The sequence below is a fragment of the Musa acuminata genome, chromosome BXJ1-1 (assembly GCF_036884655.1).
Source record: "Musa acuminata AAA Group cultivar baxijiao chromosome BXJ1-1, Cavendish_Baxijiao_AAA, whole genome shotgun sequence".
In the NCBI taxonomy this organism is placed as follows: Eukaryota; Viridiplantae; Streptophyta; class Magnoliopsida; order Zingiberales; family Musaceae; genus Musa; species Musa acuminata.
In genome coordinates this window covers 26,571,178-26,592,668 of record NC_088327.1, presented here as the reverse complement: position 1 = coordinate 26,592,668, position 21,491 = coordinate 26,571,178, and the positions used below count along the sequence as shown (strand labels likewise).

Below are 21,491 nucleotides of genomic sequence, written 5' to 3'. Positions count from 1 at the left end.
AGGATCACTGAAATATTCAATATGTTGACGTGCAAAATATATTGAGGTCTAGTGAACTATATTGATTGGTGAAAATTTTCTTTGATGCATTTTAGGAATCTAGGATGACGAGGACATTTAGTCCTCCTACTTCGTCTGCTTTTGATTAATTAAGTGTGATAAAAGGGTTGATCGGGGATATTAAATCAGAGTGGCGCAGTAGAAGCGTGGTGAACCTATTACATTGGTAGCAAAAAAAAATAGATGATGCGATTAGAGAAGATATTTGATGTATAAAATTGTTCTGATGATCAAAAGAATTTCTAGAGATCAAGGACAGGAATAGCAAGGACAAGTTTTCCAAAAAAAAAAAAAAAGAAGATTAGAAAGGAATTAGAATGTGGTAACAGGAGTGTCAAGACATCAACGATTTGAAAAGGGAAGTCACCACAAAAAAAAAAATTCAATCCTGTGTAAGATGCGAGTTAAATTATGAAATAAGTTTGTATTTGTAGGTGACTGGAGCCTATTTTGCTTATAAAAATTTGGATCATAAAATGAAAGACTGCCCTTTGGACAAGAAGAAAGAATCACTACCGCATAAATCATCAGCTCATGTCAGAGTGTATGTTATCACGGAATATGATTCTAAAGCTTATGAATTAGTCGTCGAAGGTACTATTCATGGTTCTGAAAGAATGCAAATATTTGTTTGACCATGTGTCTCATCTATGATTTGATTTGCAATATTTTGCTTATCACATGGGCATTCAACCTAAATCATTGGATTATATGCTATATGTAAATACGGCTATTGGGGATTGTTTGATAACAAACTCGATCTGGTTATCTTGTTTGATTTCTATTGGAGAACACGAACTTCTTGCTGATTTGGTTCTCCTAGATATTTGGAGTTTTGATATTATACTAAGTATGAATTGACTATCTTCCAATCATACCAGTATAGATTGTTATACAAAATGATCACTTTTTGCATACTAGATAATCCCATCTTTTATTTTGAGAGTATTGGGCATGATTTACTTCCTTGCCTGATGTATTTCCAAATGACTTGCTAGGTTTACCTCCAGATAGAGAGGGTGAATTACTATTGATTTGGTCCCCGGGATAACCCCAATATCTAAGCCTCCTTACGGAATGACACCACTTGAGCTAGAGGAATTGAAAAAGGAACTACAAGAACTATTAGATAAGGATTTCATTCGACTCAGTGTTTCACCGTGGGGTGCTCCGGTGCTATTAGTTAAGAAGAAGGATGGAACATTAAGGCTTTGTATTGATTATAGACAATTGAATCAGGTGACCATAAAAAAAAAAACAAGTATCCCCTACCTAGAATTGATGATTTGTTTGATCAATTGTAGGGTACACAAGTATTCTCCAAGATTGATTTAAGGTCAGGTTACTATCAGTTGAAGATCATGAAGGAGGATATTCCAAAAACAGCTTTTAGAACTCGATATGGTCACTATGAATTCTTAGTGATGCCTTTTGGTTTAACTAATGCCCCTGCAGCTTTTATGGAAGCTGTTGTCAAGTGGGAAGTACCAACAAACGTGACAGAAGTTAGAAGCTTCTTGGGCATGACGGGTTATTATAGGAGGTTTGTGGAGGGATTTTCTTGAATCACTCAACCTCTCGCCAAACTCACTCAAAAGAATGTGAAATTTGTATGGGGTAATGATTGTGAGCAAAGTTTTCAAGAGTTAAAAAGGAGATTGAATAGTGCCCCTATTCTCACTATTCCAAGTGGTGATGAGGGATTTATGGTTTACACTGATGCCTCAAGAAAGGGCCTTGGATGTGTTTTGATGCAAGAAAGGAAAGTGAATGTTTATGCTTCTAGACAACTAAAGAGTTATGAACTGAATTATCCAACTCATGATTTGGAATTGGCAGCAATTGTTTTTGCTCTAAAGATTTGGAGGCATTACTTGTATGGACGAACATTTAAAATCTTTACTGATCATAAGAGTTTAAAGTATATTTTTACTCAAAAAGAGTTAAACATGAGACAGCGGAGATGGATAGAACTTTTAAAGGATTATGATTGTACCATTCGTTATCACCCGGGTAAAGCTAATGTTGTAGCATAGGCCCTTAGTAGAAAATCTACAAGTTTTATAGCGACTTTGGTTGTGAAGCAATGGAAGTTATTAGAAGAGAATTATGATTTGAATGTTGAGAAAAGGGCAAGACTCAATGATATTAATGGCCTCCATCCAAGTGCAATCTGATCTCATTCAACAAATTAAAGGAGGACAACTACGTGATCGACGCTTGATCTGCTTAAGGAATGAAGTAGAAAAGGGATTGAAACTGAATTTTTGAGTTTCAGAGGATGGCCTATTGAGATTAGGGAATAGAATATATGTTCCAAATGACTCAGATATCAAAAATCAAATCCTGAGAGATGGTCATAATTCAAAGTACACCATGCATCCTGGTAGCACTAAGATGTATAGAGATCTCCAAAGTCATTATTGGTGAGAAGGCATGAAGAAGGAGATTGCAATATATGTTTCAAAGTGTTTGACTTGTCAGCAAATCAAAGCAGAAAAACAAAGACCTGCAGGTTTGTTGCAACCTTTAAATATTCCTGAATGGAAATGTGAATGTATTGCCATGGACTTTATTTCAGGACTACCCCGAACTTCTAGAAAGCATGATGCTATTTGGGTTATCATTGATAGGTTAACGAAATCTACACATTTCCTACCGATCAATATGACTTATTCTTTTGATAGGCTTGCAGATTTATATATATAAATGAAATAGTAAGACTTCATGGTATTCCAAAGGAGATAATCTCTGACAGAGGCAATAGATTTCTATCTAGACTTTGGAGAAGGTTATAGGAATCTATTAGCACTAAAGTCAAGTTTAGCACTGCTTATCACCCTCAAATTGATGGTCAATCAGAAAGAACCATTCAAACACTTGAGGATTTGCTTCGAGCCTATGTTATGGATTGGAAAGGTGAATGGGATAAAGATATCTCTCTTATTGAGTTCACTTACAATAATAGTTATCATTCAAGTATTCAGATGGCTCCTTATGAAGCTTTATATGGGCGAAAGTGCAGGACGCCTATATGTTGGGAAGAAATTGGCGACAGAAAGTTATTAACACTAGAAAAAGTACAAGAGACTGTAACACCCCTAATTTCCGAATTTTCATATAAATTTCTGGTGATAATGTAAGCATCTATTTTAAATTGACAAAAGAAATAGAGTATGAATCAGAGGTAACTTATTTTTAAGATTTGGGAGATCTGTTCAAAAAAAAAAGGAAAGAATCTGAGGACCTATATGTAAACCCTAAGGACCTAATCGTGAATATGATAAAAACAAGGACTAAATTGCAAAACACACAAAATGACAAATCCCACCGCTTAAGCCTCTCTGCCTTCGTTCTTAAGGAAGCAGAGAAGGCAGCTGCATGGATGATCAGGGAAAGAAAGAAAGAAGAAGAAGCAGAAGGAGAAGAAGAAAAGAAGAAGAAGAAAAAAAAAATTTGGGGCTTTAAGGGTTCATGCCCAAATCCTTTCACTTAGGGTCAAAATTCCCAAAGGCAAGTGTTTCTAACCCCATTATACAGAAAATTAGTCTCTGTTTTTATATTGATTCAAAATAAACTGAAGGATTTCTATTTAGAAACTGATATGTCTCTCTTTGGACATAGAACCATGGATTTTAAAATTTTTTCGGTAAACTGACCCCTATACACTGTTTCAGCTATAATTTTTGGTACAAAATGTGAATTCAGGCAAGAACTATTTTGTTTGAAATTAGACTCTTATAATTTCTTTTGACACTAATTTTGTAGATTTTGGACACTGAATACTTACCCAATCATCTGTTTCAAATGAGCCTATAGATGCTGCAAAACAGGGATCAAGATTTCTGACCTTTCAATACTAAAATGCCTATAACTCTTTGTTGAAAATTCTAATTTGTACCAAACTGACTTCGTCCGAAACTTGACTTGCAGCCCTTTCTTTTGACATATAGTTTGAAAATTTTGGAATTCAAATGCCTACCCTATTATCTGTTGATCCGACCCTATGTATTCTGCAAAACAGTGATTGTGTCCTTGACCTTGTGTTACCAAATCAAAGGTAACTCCTTGTGGGAAACCCTGATTCGTACGAAACTTGTTTTGATAGAAAACAGATTGATATATCTTTCGACAGTAGTTTTCTTATGGGTATTGGAGCATAATTGATAATCTGAAGTATTTGTTCTATGTGCCACTTGAATTCTGTCAGAAATCGAGCTCTGGTCGATTTCGCGTATTCTGTATCATTTCTTTGGATATGGAATTCATCCAACCTTCTTATTTGAATTGAGCTAAATATGATTGCTTGGAATCCCTGTATACTCTTACTTTCCTTTCATTCCAAATTTGAATACATTTGTGAGAGATTTGTTCCTTGCATCGTATTGTCTCGAAATGGCACATGTACGTTTTGTTGTTCCGCGTGTGCTTCCGATATATGCTACTTATTGATAAAACTGCCCTCTTGTACTCCGGTGTTTGTGGAATTGTCTGGACCTTTGCCAGAAATGGTAAAGGGTATGTGCTTAGAGCCTGCGATGCTCTGCCGGCCCCCTCTGACTTCACCTAGACGTGGTGGATGGAGCTCCCAGATGTGGGAGACTTCTGTCTGGTGGTCATTCAGAAATGGATGAATCACAATTCTGTTTGAGATCCCACTACACCTTCTGTATGTTTGATATGATATCCAGAGCTTTGGTTATGTGTTTTTGTACATGCTTTGGATAAGAATGATATGAATGAAACGTCAAAGACGACGTTTGAGCTTCTGTTTGGTATGTGATATTGATAAGCTCCGAAATGTTTCATTCATTGTTGTTATGCTTCAAAATGTTCCATACGCTGTTGATATGCTCCGGAACATTTCATATGCCATTGATAAGCTCCGATATGTTTCATTTGTTATTGTTATGCTCCAAAACGTTTCATTCGTTTCTGATATGCTCCAATTACTTTATGCCCCGTATGTTATGAACCAAATATGTATGATTGAAAGGACAATTGTGATTCTTCACCTAATGATATTATGTCTACGAATTCGTATATTCTGCCTTGTATTATGAAACTTTATCTCTTTGGAAATTGTCCTATTTTGATATGGATATGTTAGTCACTTGCTGAGCTCTATATGCTCACCCCGTTTGTTGATAAATTTTTCAGGATAGCGTATCGCTTGCTTAAATGTTAAGATTGGGCTGAGGCAGTGGAAAGTTAGAAGATTTTGGGCAGATCTATGTTAGCATATATGTATTTATTGTATAAGCCACTCTGCATCTAATGAAATGTTGAGATGAATCTAAACCTGTGAATTTTGTGTAAGTTAAAGGATCCCTCATGTTTAGGATTTTAGAATGCTAAGTTAAATTCATGTAATGATACGAACTTATGGTAATCGTTGATTTGGTGACTACATAGACTTCCCCACTTGTGAAAGTATGTTGTGGTTATTATTTTGATGAGTTAAGTTCAGTTTGTTTGAATTATCGAGTGATGTGTGGGATGTTTATGAACTGCACAGGGTTATGAATTTGTAGACTATAGAGGTGAAATTTTTGATTTGAATGTTTTCTTAGTGACCTCAAATGTGTGTTTGGATCTTGGATTAGTTGTGATGAAAATTTTAAATATTGTCGATATTTGGAGGGGCGTGACAGAGGTGGTATCAGAGCATGATTTGAGAATCACTAAGATTTTTTTTTTTTTTGAGGTTTATTGACTATCATTTAGAGATTGATCAAAGAAAATGTTCTTTCGATGTTTTAGGAAGCAAGGATGACGAGTGGTATCATGCGGACTTTGGAGACTATGGCACAAGTGATGCAACAACAACAACAACCTGTCCTACAAGGAAGAAATGATGGAACAGGAACATCAAACCAGACGGGGTTGGGAATTGAACAGTTTAAGAAGCTTAGTCCTCTCAGTTTTAGTGGTGAGTCTGATCCAATGGTGGCAGAACGATGGATGATGCAGATAGAGAAAATATTTGATGCCTTAAATTACCCTGATGATCGAAAGGTTTTTCTTGCCACCTTTATGCTGGAAGGAGAAGCTGAACACTGGTGGAGAATGATTAAGAGGATGTCTGAAATCAAACATGAGCCAATGACATGGAAGTTATTCCAAGAAAAGTTTAATGATAAATATTTTCCAGATTGTATGAGAGAGCAAAAAGAATTGGAGTTCTTGAATCTTATCTAGGGAAGTATGACGGTTACAAAGTATGAATCTAAATTCACTGAGCTCTCCAGGTTTGCCACACATATGACTGATGATGAATCTAGGAAGGCAAGAAGGTTTGAAAGGGGATTACGGCCAGCAATAAGAAGCCGAATGTCAGCTTTTAAACTACAAACATATGCAGATACGGTAGAAAGAGCTTTGAAAATTGAACGAGACATGGAGGAAATTCAAGAAATCATTGGCAAGAACAAAAGGAACAAATTTACTAGCAAAAGCAGGAGAGAAAATGAATATGAAGCTAGTAACAAGAGGTTTAAGACATCTGGATTTGAGAAATGGAAACCATTGCGGAGGACTCAGTCATGTGCAAAATGTGGATTAAATCATGAAACAAGTCAGTGTTTTCGGGTGACTGGAGCCTGTTTTGCTTGTGGAAGGTTAGATCATCAATTAAGAGATTGCCCACTGAAAAGGAAGAAAGAGCCACTATCTCCTAGACCCTCAGCCCATGCTAGAGTGTACGCTATCACTGAACAAGATTCTAAAGCTTCTAAATCAGTGGTGGAAGGTATTCTTCATGTTTCTAAAAGAAATGCAAAAGTTTTGTTTGATCCCGGCTCCAACTTATCTTTTGTTTCACAATACTTTGCTTGTCACTTGGATATTCTACCTAGACCCCTGGATTATATGTTATATGTAACAACTGCTGTTGGAGATTCATTGGCAACAAACTTGGTTTACCCATCTTGTTTGATCTCTATTGGAGAACACGAACTCTTTGCTGATTTGATTCTCCTAGAGATCCAGGGTTTTGATATTATACTTGGCATGGATTGGTTATCTTCTCATCACGCTAGTATAGATTGTTACAAGAAAATAATTACTTTTTGCATACCAGATCAGCCTATATTTTTCTTTGAGGGCATTAAGCATGATTTGCCTCCTTGCTTGATATCAGCACTTCAAGCATATCGTCTTATGCAGAAAGGTTGTTTTTGTTATATGGTGTGTGTAAAGGAGCATTCAAATCAGGAAACCCACCTAGATGAAATTTTAGTGGTCAAAGAATTCCCTGATTTATTCCCAGATGACTTGCCTGGTTTACCTCTAGATAGAGAGGGTGAATTTGCTATTGATCTGGTCTCCAGTACAACCCCAATATCTAAGCCTCCCTACAGAATGACACCACTCGAGCTAGAGGAATTAAAGAAGCAAATACAAGAATTATTAGATAAGGGTTTCATACGACCCAGTGTATCCCCATGGGGTGCTCCGGTACTATTAGTGAAGAAGAAGGATGGAACATTGAGGCTTTGTATTGATTATAGACAGTTGAATCAGGTGACCATCAAAAACAAGTATCCCATACTTAGAATTGATGATTTGTTTGATCAACTGCAGGGTGCACAAGTATTCTCTAAGATTGACCTGAGGTCAGGTTACTATCAGTTGAAGATCAAGGAGGAGGATATTTCAAAAACAGCTTTCAGAACTCGATATGGTCATTATGAATTCTTGGTGATGCCATTTGGTTTGACAAATGCCCCTACAGCTTTTATGGAACTAATGAATAGGATATTTCAACCGCTCTTGGATATCTGTGTAATTATATTTATTGATGACATATTGGTGTATTCAAGGAGTAATCAAGAGCATGAGGAACACTTAAGAAATGTATTGTCCATACTAAGAGAAAAGAAATTGTATGCAAAGTTCAGCAAATGTGAATTTTGGTTGAATGAAGTTGCTTTCTTAGGCCATGTGATTTCAGGGATGGGTATATCTGTTGATCCAAGAAAAATAGAAGCTGTAGTTGAATGGGAAGCACTAACAAATGTAACGGAAGTTAGAAGCTTCTTGGGCATGGCAGGTTATTACAGGAGATTTGTGGAGGGATTTTCTCGAATTGCTCAACCTCTCACCAAACTCACTAAGAAGAATATGAAATTTGTATGGGGTGATGATTGTGAGCAAAGTTTTCAAGAGTTAAAAAGAAGATTGACTAGTGCCCCTATTCTCACTAATCCAAGTGGTAGTGATGAGTTTGTAGTTTATACTGATGCTTCAAGAAAGGGCCTAGGATGTGTTTTGATGCAGGAAGGGAGAGTAATTGCGTATGCTTCTAGGCAACTTAAAGGTTATGAATTGAATTATCCAACTCATGATTTGGAATTGGTAGCAGTTATTTTTGCTCTAAAGATTTGGAGACATTATTTGTATGGTCGACAGTTTGAAATCTTTACTGATCACAAGAGTTTAAAATATATTTTCACTCAGAAAGAGTTAAACATGAGGCAGCGAAGATGGATAGAACTTCTGAAGGATTATGATTGTGCCATCCGTTATCACCCGGGCAAGGCCAATGTTGTAGCTGATGCACTTAGTAGGAAATCTACAAGTTTTATGGCTAGTCTGGTCGTGAAGCAATGGAAGTTATTAGAAGAAAATTTTGATTTGAAAGCTTTGAGGAAAGAGCAAGACTCGACGATATTGATGGCCTCCATTCAAGTGCAATCTAATCTTATTCAACAAATTAAGGAAGGACAATTACGAGATCCATATTTAATCTACTTGAGGAATGAAGTAGAAAAGGAATTGAAGCCACAATTTCAAGTTTCAAAGGATGGCCTATTGAGATTTGGGGAGAGAGTATGTGTACCAAATGAACCGGATATCAAGAATCAAATCCTAAAGGAAAATCATACTTCGAAGTACACCATCCTAGGAGCACTAAGATGTATAGAGATCTTCAAAGTCATTATTGGTGGGAAGCCATGAAGAAGGAAATTGCAATGTATGTTTCAAAATGTTTGACTTGTCAGCAAATCAAAGTAGAACACCAAAGACCTGGAGGGTTGTTGCAACCTTTAGATATTCCTGAATGGAAATGGGAATGTATTACTATGGATTTTGTTTCAGGACTACCCAGAACCTCTAGAAAGCATGATGCTATTTGGGTTATCATCGATAGGTTAACAAAATCTGCACACTTCCTACCGATTAATATGACTTATTCACTTGATAGACTTGTAGATTTATATGTTAATGAAATAGTTAGACTTCATGGTATTCCAAAGGAGATCATCTCTGATAGAGACTCCAAATTTCTCTCTAGATTCTGGAGAAGATTACAGGAATCTATGGGCACTAAAGTCAAGTTTAGTACTGCATATCATCCTCAGACTGATGGTCAGTCAGAAAGAACAATTCAAACACTTGAGGATTTACTTAGAGCCTATGTTATGGATTAGAAAGGTGAATGGGATAAAGATATTTCACTTGTTGAGTTCACTTATAATAATAGTTATCATTCAAGTATTCAGATGGCTCCTTATGAAGCTTTATATGGACGGAAGTGCATAACACTTATATGTTGGGAGGAAGTTGGTGACAGAAAGCTGTTAGCACCAGACAAAGTACAAGAAACTACCGAGAAAATTCAAGTTATAAGGAAAAGGTTAAAAACTGCTCAGAGTCGTCAAAAGAGTTATACCGACAATAGGAGACGAGATATTGAGTTTGAAATAGGAGATTTTGTATTCTTAAAAGTCTCTCCTTCCAAAGGCATTATAAGGTTTGGAAAGAAAGGAAAGTTAAGCCTAAGATTTATTAGACCTTTTGAGGTTCTTGAGAGGGTTGGTTCTGTCGCTTACAGGATTGCCTTGCCACTAGCATTGAGCCATGTCCATGATATATTTCATGTCTCGATGATTAGGAAGTATATATATGACCCTTCTCACATCATTGAGTATGAGCTGATGGAGATCAATAGAGATTTATCTTATGTGGAAGAGCCTATTCAGATTGTTGATAAGAAAGAAAAAATCCTAAGGAATCGGGTCATCCCACTGGTACAAGTAATTTGGAGACATCATGCCGGAGAGGAAACAACTTGGGAGCTAGAGGAGGAAATGAAAAAGGTGTACCCCCGTCTTTTCATCGATAGAGGTACGATAAATTTAGAGGACTAAAATTTTCTTTTAAGGGGGGGGAGGTGTAACACCCCTCATTTCCGAATTTTCGTATAAATTTCTAGTGATAATGTAAGCATCTATTTTAAATTGACAAAAGAAATAGAGTATGAATCAGAGGTAACTTATTTTTAAGATTTGGGAGATCTGTTCAAAAAAAAAAAGGAAAGAATCTGAGGACCTATATGTAAACCCTAAGGACCTAATCGTGAATATGATAAAAACAAGGACTAAACTACAAAACGCACAAAATGACAAATCCCACCGCTTAAGCCTCTCTACCTTTGTTCTTAAGGAAGCAGAGAAGGCAGCTGCGTGGATGATCAGAGAAAGAAAGAAAGAAGAAGGAGAAGAAGGAGAAGAAGAAGAAGAAGAAAAAAAAAAAAAAAAATTGGGGCTTTAAGGGTTCTTGCCCAAATCCTTTCACTTAGGGTCAAAATTCCCAAAAGCAAGTGTTTCTAACCCCATCCTACAGAAAATTAGTCTCTGTTTTTATGTTGATTCAAAATAAACTGAAGGATTTCTATTTAGAAACTGATATGTCTCTCTTTGGACATAGAACCATGGATTCTGAAATTTTTTCGGCAAACTGACCCCTATACACTGTTTCAGCTATAATTTTTAGTACAAAATATAAATTCAAGCAGGAACTATTTTGTTTGAAATTAGACTCTTATAACTTTCTTTTGACACTGATTTTGTAGATTTTGGACACCGATTACTTACCCAATCATCTGTTTCAAATGAGCCTATAGATGCTGCAAAACAGGGATCAAGATTTCTGACCTTTCGATACTAAAATGTCTATAACTCTCTGTTGCAAATTCTGATTTGTACCAAACTGACTTTGTCCGAAACTTGACTTGCAGCCCTTTCTTTTGACATATAGTTTGAAAATTTTGGAATTCAAATGCCTACCCTATTATCTGTTGAATCCGACCCTATGTATTCTGCAAAACAGTGATTGTGTCCTTGACCTTGTGTTACCAAATCAAAGCTAACTCCTTGTGGGAAATCCTGATTCATACGAAACTTGTTTCGACAGAAAACAGATTGATATATCTTTCGACAGTAGTTTTCTTATGGGTATTGGAGTATAATTGATAATCTGAAGTATTTGTTCTATGTGCCACTTGAATTCTGTCAGAAATCGAGCTCTGGTCGATTTCGCGTATTCTGTTTCATTTATTTGGATATGGAATTCATCCAACCTTCTTATTTGAATTGAGCTAAATATGATTGCTTGGAATCCCTGTATACTCTTACTTTCCTTTCATTCCAAATTTGAATACATTTGTGAGAGATTTGTTCCTTGCATCGTATTGTCTCGAAATGGCACATGTACGTTTTGTTGTTCCGCGTGTGCTTCCGATATATGCTACTTATTGATAAAACTGCCCTCTTGTACTCCGGTGTTTGTGGGATTGTTTGGACCTTTGCCAAAAATGGTAAAGGGTATGTGCTTAGAGCCTGCGATGCTCTGCCGGCCCCCTCTGACTTCACCTAGACGTGGGTGGATGGAGCTCCCAGACGTGGGAGACTTTGTCTGGTGGTCATTCAGAAATGGATGAATCACAATTCTGTTTGAGATCCCATTACACCTTCTGTATGTTTGATATGATATCCAGAGCTTTGGTTATGTGTTTTTATACATGCTTTGGATAAGAATGATATGAATGCAACGTCAAAGACGACGTTTGAGCTTCTGTTTGGTATGTGATATTGATAAGCTCCGAAATGTTTCATTCATTGTTATTATGCTTCGAAATGTTCCATACGCTGTTGATATGCTCCGAAACATTTCATATGCCATTGATAAGCTCCGATATGTTTCATTTGTTATTGTTATGCTCCAAAACGTTTCATTCGTTTCTGATATGCTCCAATTACTCTATGCCCCGTATGTTATGAACCAAATATGTATGATTGAAAGGACAATTGTGATTCTTCACCTAATGATATTATGTCTACGAATTCGTATATTCTGCCTCGTATTATGAAACTTTATCTCTTTGGAAATTGTCCTATTTTGATATGGATATGTTAGTCACTTGCTGAGCTCTATATGCTCACCCCGTTTGTTGATAAATTTTTCAGGATAGCGTATCGCTTGCTTAAATGTTAAAATTGGGCTGAGGCAGTGGAAAGTTAGAAGATTTTGGGCAGATCTGTGTTAGCATATTTGTATTTGGTGTATAAGCCACTCTGCATCTAATGAAATGTTGACGATGAATCTAAACCTGTGGATTTTGTGTAAGTTAAAGAATCCCTCATGTTTAGGATTTTGGAATGCTAAGTTAAATTCATTTAATGATACGAACTTATGGTAATCGTTGGTTTGGTGACTGCATAGACTTCCCCACTTGTGAAATTATGTTGTGGTTATTATTTGGATGAGTTAAGTTCAATTTGTTTGAATTATCAAGTGATGTGTGGGATGTTTATGAACTGCACAGCGTTGTGAATTTGTAGACTATAGAGGTGGAATTTTTGATCTGAATGTTTTCTTAGTGACCTCAAATGTGTGTTTGGATCCTGGATTAGTGGTGATGAAAATTTTAAATATTGTCGATATTTTGAGGGGCGTGACAGAGACTACTGAGAAAATTCAACTTATAAGAAAAAGGTTAAAGACTGCTCAGAGTCGTCAAAAGAGTTATGCTGATAACAGAAGGCGAAATATTGAGTTTCAAATCGGAGATTTTGTATTCCTGAAGGTCTCCCCTTCTAAAGGCATTGTAAGATTTGGGAAGAAAGGAAAGTTAAGCCCAAGATTTATTGGACCTTTTGAGATTCTTGAGAGGGTTGGTTCTGTCGCTTACAGGATTGCCTTGCCACCATCATTGTGCCATATCCATGATATATTTCATGTTTCAATGATCAGAAAGTATATACCTGATCCCTCTCATATCATTAAGTATGAGCCAATGGTGATTGATAAAGACTTGTCTTATGTGGAAGAGCCCACTCAGATTGTTGATAAAAAAGAAAAGATCTTGAGGAATCGGGTTATCCCTCTAGTTAAAGTGATCTGGAGATATCATTCTGGAGAGGAAACAACTTGGGAGCTTGAGGAAGAAATGATGCAAGCTTATCCTCATCTTTTCGTCGAATGAGGTATGATAAATTTAGAGGACAAAATTTTTTTTTTAAGGAGGGGAGAGTGTAACATCCCCCATTTTTAAAAATTTAGTAAAAAGGTTTGTTTGTAAAAATAAGGATTATTTAATAATTATTTTATATTAAATGATATTATATTAAAGGTTTATGGCTAGGGACCTAAGAGTAAATATTAGAAGTTTGATATAATTTATGAAAGATTCAGATTTAAGTTAGAAAAAAAAAATTATATATATATAATGGACATGTGTCACTAACTAACATAAGGTTGGTGCCACTTATCTTTGCTCTAAAGATGACACCTAGCCCCTTTCATGCATGCATGACACCTTGCAACTTTTGCATTAGCCAAAATCCAAATAATTAGATGAAAGGTTAAAGAAAACAAACCTGAAGAGTTGCAGCCAACGTGAGTTTGAGAAGAGAAGGGAAGAAGAAGAAGAAGAAGAAGAAGAAGAAGAAGAAGAAGAAGAGCTTGAGGTTTTTCACCAATTTTCTTACCTTTGGGATTCAAATAATTTTAAGGCAAGTGTTCTAACCCAATCCCACAGTAACCTTAATCTCTGTTTCCATTTTTATTCTGCAAACTTTGAAAGATTTCAACTGAGAACCAGACCTTCTTTCATTTTGATATAAATCTATGAATCTGTAATTTTTTGGTAATCTGACCTCTATGCAATGTTTTGATCATAACATTTTGTAATAAACTCTGATTTAGACAAAACCTATTTCATTTGAAAGTAGACAAGAAAATATTTATTTTGATATAAAGATCGAATGATTTGGAGTTTAAATGCCTACTAAGACTTCTGTTTAAATTAACCCTACAGATTCTACAAAACAGGGACTGAAATTTCTGACCTCTTGTTGCTTAACTACTTATAACTTTCTGTTGTGAACTCAGATTTATACAAAGTATATTTTATTCGAAGATAGACTCAAAATTCTTTCTGTAAATACCTAATTTGAAATTTTTGGATTAGAATTGCTAACTGAAACATCTCCTTTCATCGACCCTATGGATTCAGTAAAACAGAGCTAATATTTTCAGACCTTTCGCAACGAAATTATCTGTAACTCCCTGTTGTAAATTCCAAATCTTGTAAAACTTGATTTGCCTAAAACTAGATTGACAAACTTTCTAATGACACCTATTTTCTATAAATTGGAGCATAATTGGTTATCCAAATAGTTCATACAATGTTCCTATCAAATTCTGCCAGAATCGAGCTTTGGTCGATTTCGGCTTTCCTTGTTACTTCTCTTTGGAAATCGATTTTGGCAAAAACTCTTACTTCAGTTAAGCTTTACAATATTATCTTAAATTCCTGTATACTTTGGTTCTTTATTTATTTGTACATCTGTAGCTATCATCTAAAGATCATGTTTGCATCGTTATGATTCGGCACATGCATCCCATTGTTCCGCATTTGCTTTCAATATATGCCTCCTCCAGTTTCATTTCTTTGGACATTGAATTTATCTAACTTTCTTATTTCAATTGAGTTATATATGATTTCTTGAAAATCCTTGTATGCTCTTGCTTTTGTTTTCTTTCAAATCTGAATACATTGTGAAAGATTATGTTTGTATCGTATTGACTCGAAAGGCATATATACATTTCATTGTTCCGCATGTGCTTCCAATATATGCTAATTTCATTATTCATACTGTCCCTTTGTACTCCGGTGTTTGTGGGATAAATGTGAACCTTTGCCAGAAATGGTAAAGGGAGTTATGCTTAGAGCCCGCGATGCTCTGCCGGCCCCCTATGACTTCACTCAGACGTGGGTGGATGGAGCTCCCAGACGTGGGAGACTTATGTTTGGTGGTCATTCAGAAATGGATGGAACATATTATGTTATGATCCCACTTCACCTTCTATGTGTTTGATATGATATCCAAAGCTTTGGCTATGTTTCTATGCATGCTTTGGATAAGAATGAAATGAATGCATCGTTATGTGACATTTGAGCTTCTATTCATGTTTTGTTCTTTGATATATTTCCGAAATGTTATAAGACTTTGTTATAACTTGAAAGCTACCATATGTCATCGTATGCTCCTTATGCCAATGATATGCTCCAATTATCTTTCCTCGATTGTATAAACAAAACGTGCTTCGAACGAAATGACATCGTAATTCTGCATTCATGGTATCCAAAATGCTCCTTACGTCTTTGTTATGCCTTGAAATTACCATATGTCATCGATATGCTCCTTATGCCAATGATATGCTCCAATTATCTTTCCTCGATTGTATAAACAAAACGTGCTTCGAACGAAATGACATCGTAATTCTGCATTCATGGTATCCAAAATGCTCCTTACGTCTTTGTTATGCCTTGAAATTACCATATGTCATCGATATGCTCCTTATGCCAATGATATGCTCCAATTACCTTTCCTCGATTGTATGAATAAAACGTGCTTCGAACGATATGATATTGAAATTCTGCATTCAAACAAAACATGCTACTGTTTCATCCTGTATCTCTGCTTTGTATTTTGATACCTCATTTGTTTGAAAACTGTCCTCTTTGCTATGGATATGTTAGTCATTTGCTTAGCTTTATATGCTTACCCCATTGCTATATAAATTTTTCAGGATAGCTTATCGCTCACTAAAATCTGTAATTTGGGTTGAGGCAGTGGAAGACTAGAAGATTTTGGGGCTAATATTTTGTACTTGAAAGGTTGATGTTGTATAAGTTCTTTTTGGGTGTAATGAAATATCAATGACAAATCTAGATTGATGTATCTTGTAAATATTTGAAAAATACCTCTTACGTCAGGATTTTGGAAATGTTAAGTCTAAACTGTGTACTGATATAAACATTTAGTACATGTTGGTTTTGTGATTGCATTAATTACCGCGCTTATGGATTTATGATATAGTTATGGTTTAGTAAAGTTGTCTTCCTTTATATGCTTGATAACTTGCTTATATTGTTCTCCTGGTATCACATCTACCATGCTTTTTGTTGATGACAAAGGGGGAGAAATATATGAATTGATGCTATAAACACTGATGCTATGATTATGCCATGCGTGCATCACCAAGAGATATATGAACAGATGCCATGCATTAATTTGCATTATGCCTTGAGTTGATATCTTACCATGTGAAGAAATGCAACACTTGCTAAAATATTTGAAATGTGTACATCATGTAATGATATCAAAATCTTACTTCACAGCTTTACATGTTGATATCTTACAATATGATGAATTGCTACAATTACCAACATTCAAAATTGTTATGTAAAATTTGAAAATGAATGTCAAGCCTTGACATCATCTTCAGAGAGATACATCATGATGGGAATCATGATGAGAGTATTGATAAGTTCAAATGATTTAACTTATCAATATGTCGCTTGAATTCTTAGGTCTTGAATTCAAGAATGACTTATCTCAAGTATGGCATATAGACAGGGGGAGTTAAGGTTAACTCCATTATCAATTGATTGTCATCATCAAAAAGGGGGAGATTGTTGGATCTCGGATTTTGATGATGAAGTCAATTGTCATTTGTTATCTAATCTATATGTTGAGATAAGTGTGCAGGATTAATTACGATGAAAGTAAGACATGCAGCAGGAGTTGCGCCGGAGTCAAGACAATGATCACGTTGGGAGTTCGAGAGTTTGACGGAAGTTCGGACAGTCGTCGGAGGTTCTGCGGGAACAAATCCGAGAAGTCCATAAGCTTGCCAAAGAAGCTCGTTGGAACTCGCCAAGTGAATCGTCGCAAGTCCAGGAGTTTGCCGGAAGTCCGCAAGAGCATCACCGAGGGTTCATCGGATAATCGACGGAAGTTCGCCGGAAGCTCGCCGGAAGAAGCGATTGACGCACCGGAGCAAGCTGCAGTAAATGTCTTAGGAAAAATCATAGTTAGCACATTGATTAAGTTGGAAATGGGAGGTGATCCCATTAACTTAATCTTGGGGCAATTGGGCCCCTGAAAAACCCAAATCGAGCCGAATGGATCAACCCATTCGGACCCTAATTTCTGCCAGGCGGTTGAATCGCCCAAGGTAGGAGGTTGCACCGCCTGGGCTCAGTCTCCGAGCGAGACTGGGAGGTGCAACCGCCCTAGCCAGGTGGCACCGCCTGGGGCTCAGTCTCTGAGCGAGACTGGGCGGTGCAACCTCCCCTGACAAGAGGTGGCACCGCCTGAGCACAGTCTTCGAGCTTTGCCAGGTGGTGCAACCGCCTCAGTTAGGAGGTGCAACCGCCTGAGCTCGGTCTTCGAGCTTTGTCAGGAGGTGCAACCGCCCCTGACAGGAGGTAGCACCGCCCGAAGGCTCAGTCTTCGAGCTCTGCCAGGCGGTGCAACCGCTCCAGTCAGGAGGTGCAACCGCCTGATCCCGGAATTCTGGGAATTGACAGTTTTGAGCTCCAAATTTGAACTGGGTTGGGGCCTATAAATACCCCACCCATTCAACACTGAAAGGCAGCAACTTAACACCGAAATCTTGATTCTTTTCTGTGATTCTTAGAGCTCAAAATTGTTGTAAAGGCCAAAAGTTCTTCTCCCTCTGTTCTTCCAAGTTCTAAGCTGTAAAGAGAGGAGAGAAAATTTCTGTAAGGGTTGTCTCCTAAGCCCGTCAAAAGGAGTGAAACTATAAAAGGGTGGTTGGCCTTTGCCTATTGAAAGAAGGCCTCTAGTTGACGTTGGTGACCTCGTCGGTGGAGGAAGCCAAAAGTGGAGTAGGTCAAGATTAACTGAACCACTCTAAATCTCGATTTGCATTTACTTTGAGCATATTATCTTTACTGCAAACCTCCTCTAAAGCTTACTGCTTTCTGCGCATATACGATCGGGTTTGAAGCCTTTCACTTTCCAAATCAGCATTTAGACGTAAATCTGCTTTTTCGTACGATCATCATATTTCAGATTGCGTTTACGTTTTGAGCGCTACCATAACTGCAAACTGCCTTTATACTCTTGGTTAAACTGTATCTTGCCTAATCAAGTGATTTACGAATAAGCATTTAGACGTAAATTAGTTTCTTCGTACGAACGTCGTATTTTCAGTTTGCGCCTATATTCTGGTTTTCATCATAGCTGCAAACTGCCTTCATAGATTGATTTTAACATAATCTTGCTTAGAATCAGTTTTCACACAGAAATCGTTTTTATCGTTCGAGCACAGTTTCGTTTTAATCGCAGAAAGTTTTCCACTGCACTAATTCACCCCCCCCTCTTAGTGCTCTTGATCCTAACAAGAACCCTTACGGATTCTAAACTTGGGGTTGATCTCTTTAGGGGATCGGCCTCCTTGGAATTCTATAGGGGTTCCTCCCTTGGAGTTGCTGCTCAAAGGTTGCAGAAAAAATTCATCTATTGCTTATGAAAAGAGGAGGAATACATGGTTATTTATAGGGCTTCTAAACCCTAACTCCTAATAGGACTCCTACTCAAGACTCCTACTTCTAACCAACTCCTAATAGGACTTCTACTCAAGACTCCTACTTCTAACCAACTCCTAATAGGACTTCTACTCAAGACTCCTATTCATTTACAACTCCTAATTCTTCTCTAAGAAACAACCTCCTAACCCTAGCCGGCCTCTTCACCTCTTTAATAGGGGTCGGCTTTGGTAGGTTTTACATGAATGTCCCTCTCAATTAGGACTCTCCAAGCTAGAGTCCTAACACGGAGCCTCTTGCCCGTCATGAAACCGTCGGCGCTTTCTCGAACGATCACGAAATCCTTATTGCAAGCTCTCTCCGAGCCCTAGCGCAACGACTGCGTATTAGTAATGGCAAGCGCGTGCCGAAACCATCGGCACTTTCTAAAACGATCTCGGAATCGCTATTGCGACCCCAATCCGGACGCTCTCTCCGAGCCCCACGATACTGATTGCGTAGCGGTCACGGCAAATTTCGAGCCCCGAAACAATCGTCTCGGAGGTCTACGGGAGATGTTTCGTATCTCAGGAGGCAAAATGGAGTGCAACATGAGGACTTCCCAGGGGGTCACCCATCCTAGTACTACTCTCACCCAAGCACGCTTAACTTCGAAGTTCTGATGGGATCCGGTACTTTAGTGCTGGTATGATCGCACCCGTTTCGCGTGCTTTGTCCATCGCCTATGTGCATGTCACGGCCGGCGCATCAATGTCCGGAGCCTCTTGCTCGTCACGAAACCGTCGGCGCTTTCTCGAACGATTACGAAATCCCTATTGCAAGCTCTCTCCGAGCCCTAGCCCAACGACTGTGTATCGGTCACGGCAAGCGCGTGCCGAAACCATCGGCACTTTCTAGAACGATCTCGGAATCGCTATTGTGACCCCAATCCGGAAAGCTCTCTTCGATCTCCACGAAACTGACTGCGTAGCAGTCACGGCAAATTCCGAGCCCCAAAACAATCGTCTCGGAGGTCTACGGGAGATGTTTCGTATCTCGGGACGCAAAAAGGAGTGCAATACGATGACTTCCCAAGGGGTCACCCATCCTAGTACTATACTCGCCCAAGCACGCTTAACTTCGGAGTTCTGATGGGATCCGGTGCTTTAGTGCTGGTATGATGGCACCCGATTCGTGTGCTTCGTCCCTCGCCTATGTGCACGTCGCGGCCGGCGCATCAACGTCCGGAGCCTCTTTCCCGTCATGAAACCGTCGAAGCCCTAGCCCAACGACTGCATATCGGTCACAACAAGCTCGCACCGAAACCATCGGCACTTTCTAGAACGATCTCGGAATCGCAATTGCGACCCCAATCCAGAGAGCTCCCTCCGAGCCCCACGATACTGACTGCGTAGCTATCACTGCAAATTCCGAGCCCCAAAACAATCGTCTCGGAGGTCTACGGGAGATGTTTCATATCTCGTGACGCAAAAAGGAGTGCAAAACGAGGACTTCCCTGGGGGTCACCCATCCTAATACTACTCTCGCCCAAGCAAGCTTAACTTCGGAGTTCTGATGGGATTCGGAGCTTTAGTGCAGGTATGATCGCACCCGTTTCGGGTGCTTCGTCCCTCGACTATGTGCACGTCGCGGCCGGCGCATCAACGTTCGGAGCCTCATGCCCATCACAAAATCATCGGCGCTTTCTCGAACGATCAAGAAATCCCTATTGCAAGCTCTCTCGGAGCCCTAGCCCAACGACTGCGTATCGGTCACGGCAAGCGAGCGCCGAAACCATCGGCACTTTCTAGAACGATCTCGGAATCGCTCTTGCTACCCCAATCCAGAAAGCTTTCTCCGAGCCCCACGATACTAACTGCGTAGCAGTCACGACAAATTCTGAGCCCCAAAACAATCGTCTCGGAGGTCTACGGGAGATGTTTCGTATCTCGGGACGCAAAAAGGAGCGCAACACGAGGACTTCCCCGGGGGGCACCCATCCTAGTACTACTCTCGCCCAATCACGCTTAGCTTCGAAGTTCTGATGGGATCCGGTGCTTTAGTGCTGGTATGATCGCACTTGTTTCTCATGCTTCGTCCCTCGCCTATGTGCACGTCGCGGCCGGTGCAACAACGTCCGGAGCCTCTTGCCCGTCACAAAACCGTCGATGCTTTATCGAACGATCATGACATCCCTATTGCAAGCTCTCTCCGAGCCCTAGTCCAACGACTGCGTATTGGTCACGGCAAGAGAACGCCAAAACCATTGGAACTTTCTAGAACGATCTCGGAATCGCTATTGCGACCCCAATCCAGAGAGCTCTCTCCGAGCCACACGATACTGACTGCGTAGCGGTCATGGCAAATTCCGAGCCACAAAACAATCGTCTCGGAGGTCTACGGGATATGTTTCGTATCTCGGGACGCAAAAAGGAGTGCAACACGAGGACTTCCCAGGGGGTCACCCATCCTAGTACTACTCTCGCCCAAGCATGCTTATCTTCAGAGTTCTGATGGGATCCGGTGCTTTAGTGCTGGTATGATGGCACCGGTTTCGTTTGCTTCGTCCCTGGCCTATGTGCACGTCGTGGCCGGCGCATCAACGTCCGGAGCCTCTTGCCCGTCACGAAACCGTCGATGCTTTCTCGAACGATCACGAAATCCCTATTGCAAGCTCTCACAGAGCCCTAGCCCAACGACTGCATATCGGTCACGGCAAGCGCGCGCCGAAACCATCGGCACTTTCTTGAACGATCTCGGAATCGCTATTGCGACCCCAATCCGGAAAGCTCTCTCCGAG

General features: G+C 39.0%; 5 non-coding genes across 5 annotated transcripts; all 5 read right to left on the bottom strand.

Annotated features, from left to right (window-relative positions):
• Positions 1-19,292: 19,292 nt before the first annotated feature.
• LOC135588274 (5S ribosomal RNA) lies at positions 19,293-19,411 on the bottom strand. Its single transcript, XR_010476171.1, has one exon. It is a non-coding gene; the product is annotated as a 5S ribosomal RNA (ribosomal RNA).
• A 350-nt stretch (positions 19,412-19,761) lies between these two features.
• Positions 19,762-19,880, bottom strand: LOC135588919 (5S ribosomal RNA). The gene has a single exon (XR_010476529.1). It is a non-coding gene; the product is annotated as a 5S ribosomal RNA (ribosomal RNA).
• A 305-nt stretch (positions 19,881-20,185) lies between these two features.
• Positions 20,186-20,304, bottom strand: LOC135592238 (5S ribosomal RNA). The gene has a single exon (XR_010478963.1). It is a non-coding gene; the product is annotated as a 5S ribosomal RNA (ribosomal RNA).
• Positions 20,305-20,654: 350 nt separating this feature from the next.
• Positions 20,655-20,773, bottom strand: LOC135592070 (5S ribosomal RNA). Its single transcript, XR_010478841.1, has one exon. It is a non-coding gene; the product is annotated as a 5S ribosomal RNA (ribosomal RNA).
• Positions 20,774-21,123: 350 nt separating this feature from the next.
• Positions 21,124-21,242, bottom strand: LOC135591519 (5S ribosomal RNA). The gene has a single exon (XR_010478551.1). It is a non-coding gene; the product is annotated as a 5S ribosomal RNA (ribosomal RNA).
• Between the last annotated feature and the right edge of the window lie 249 nt (positions 21,243-21,491).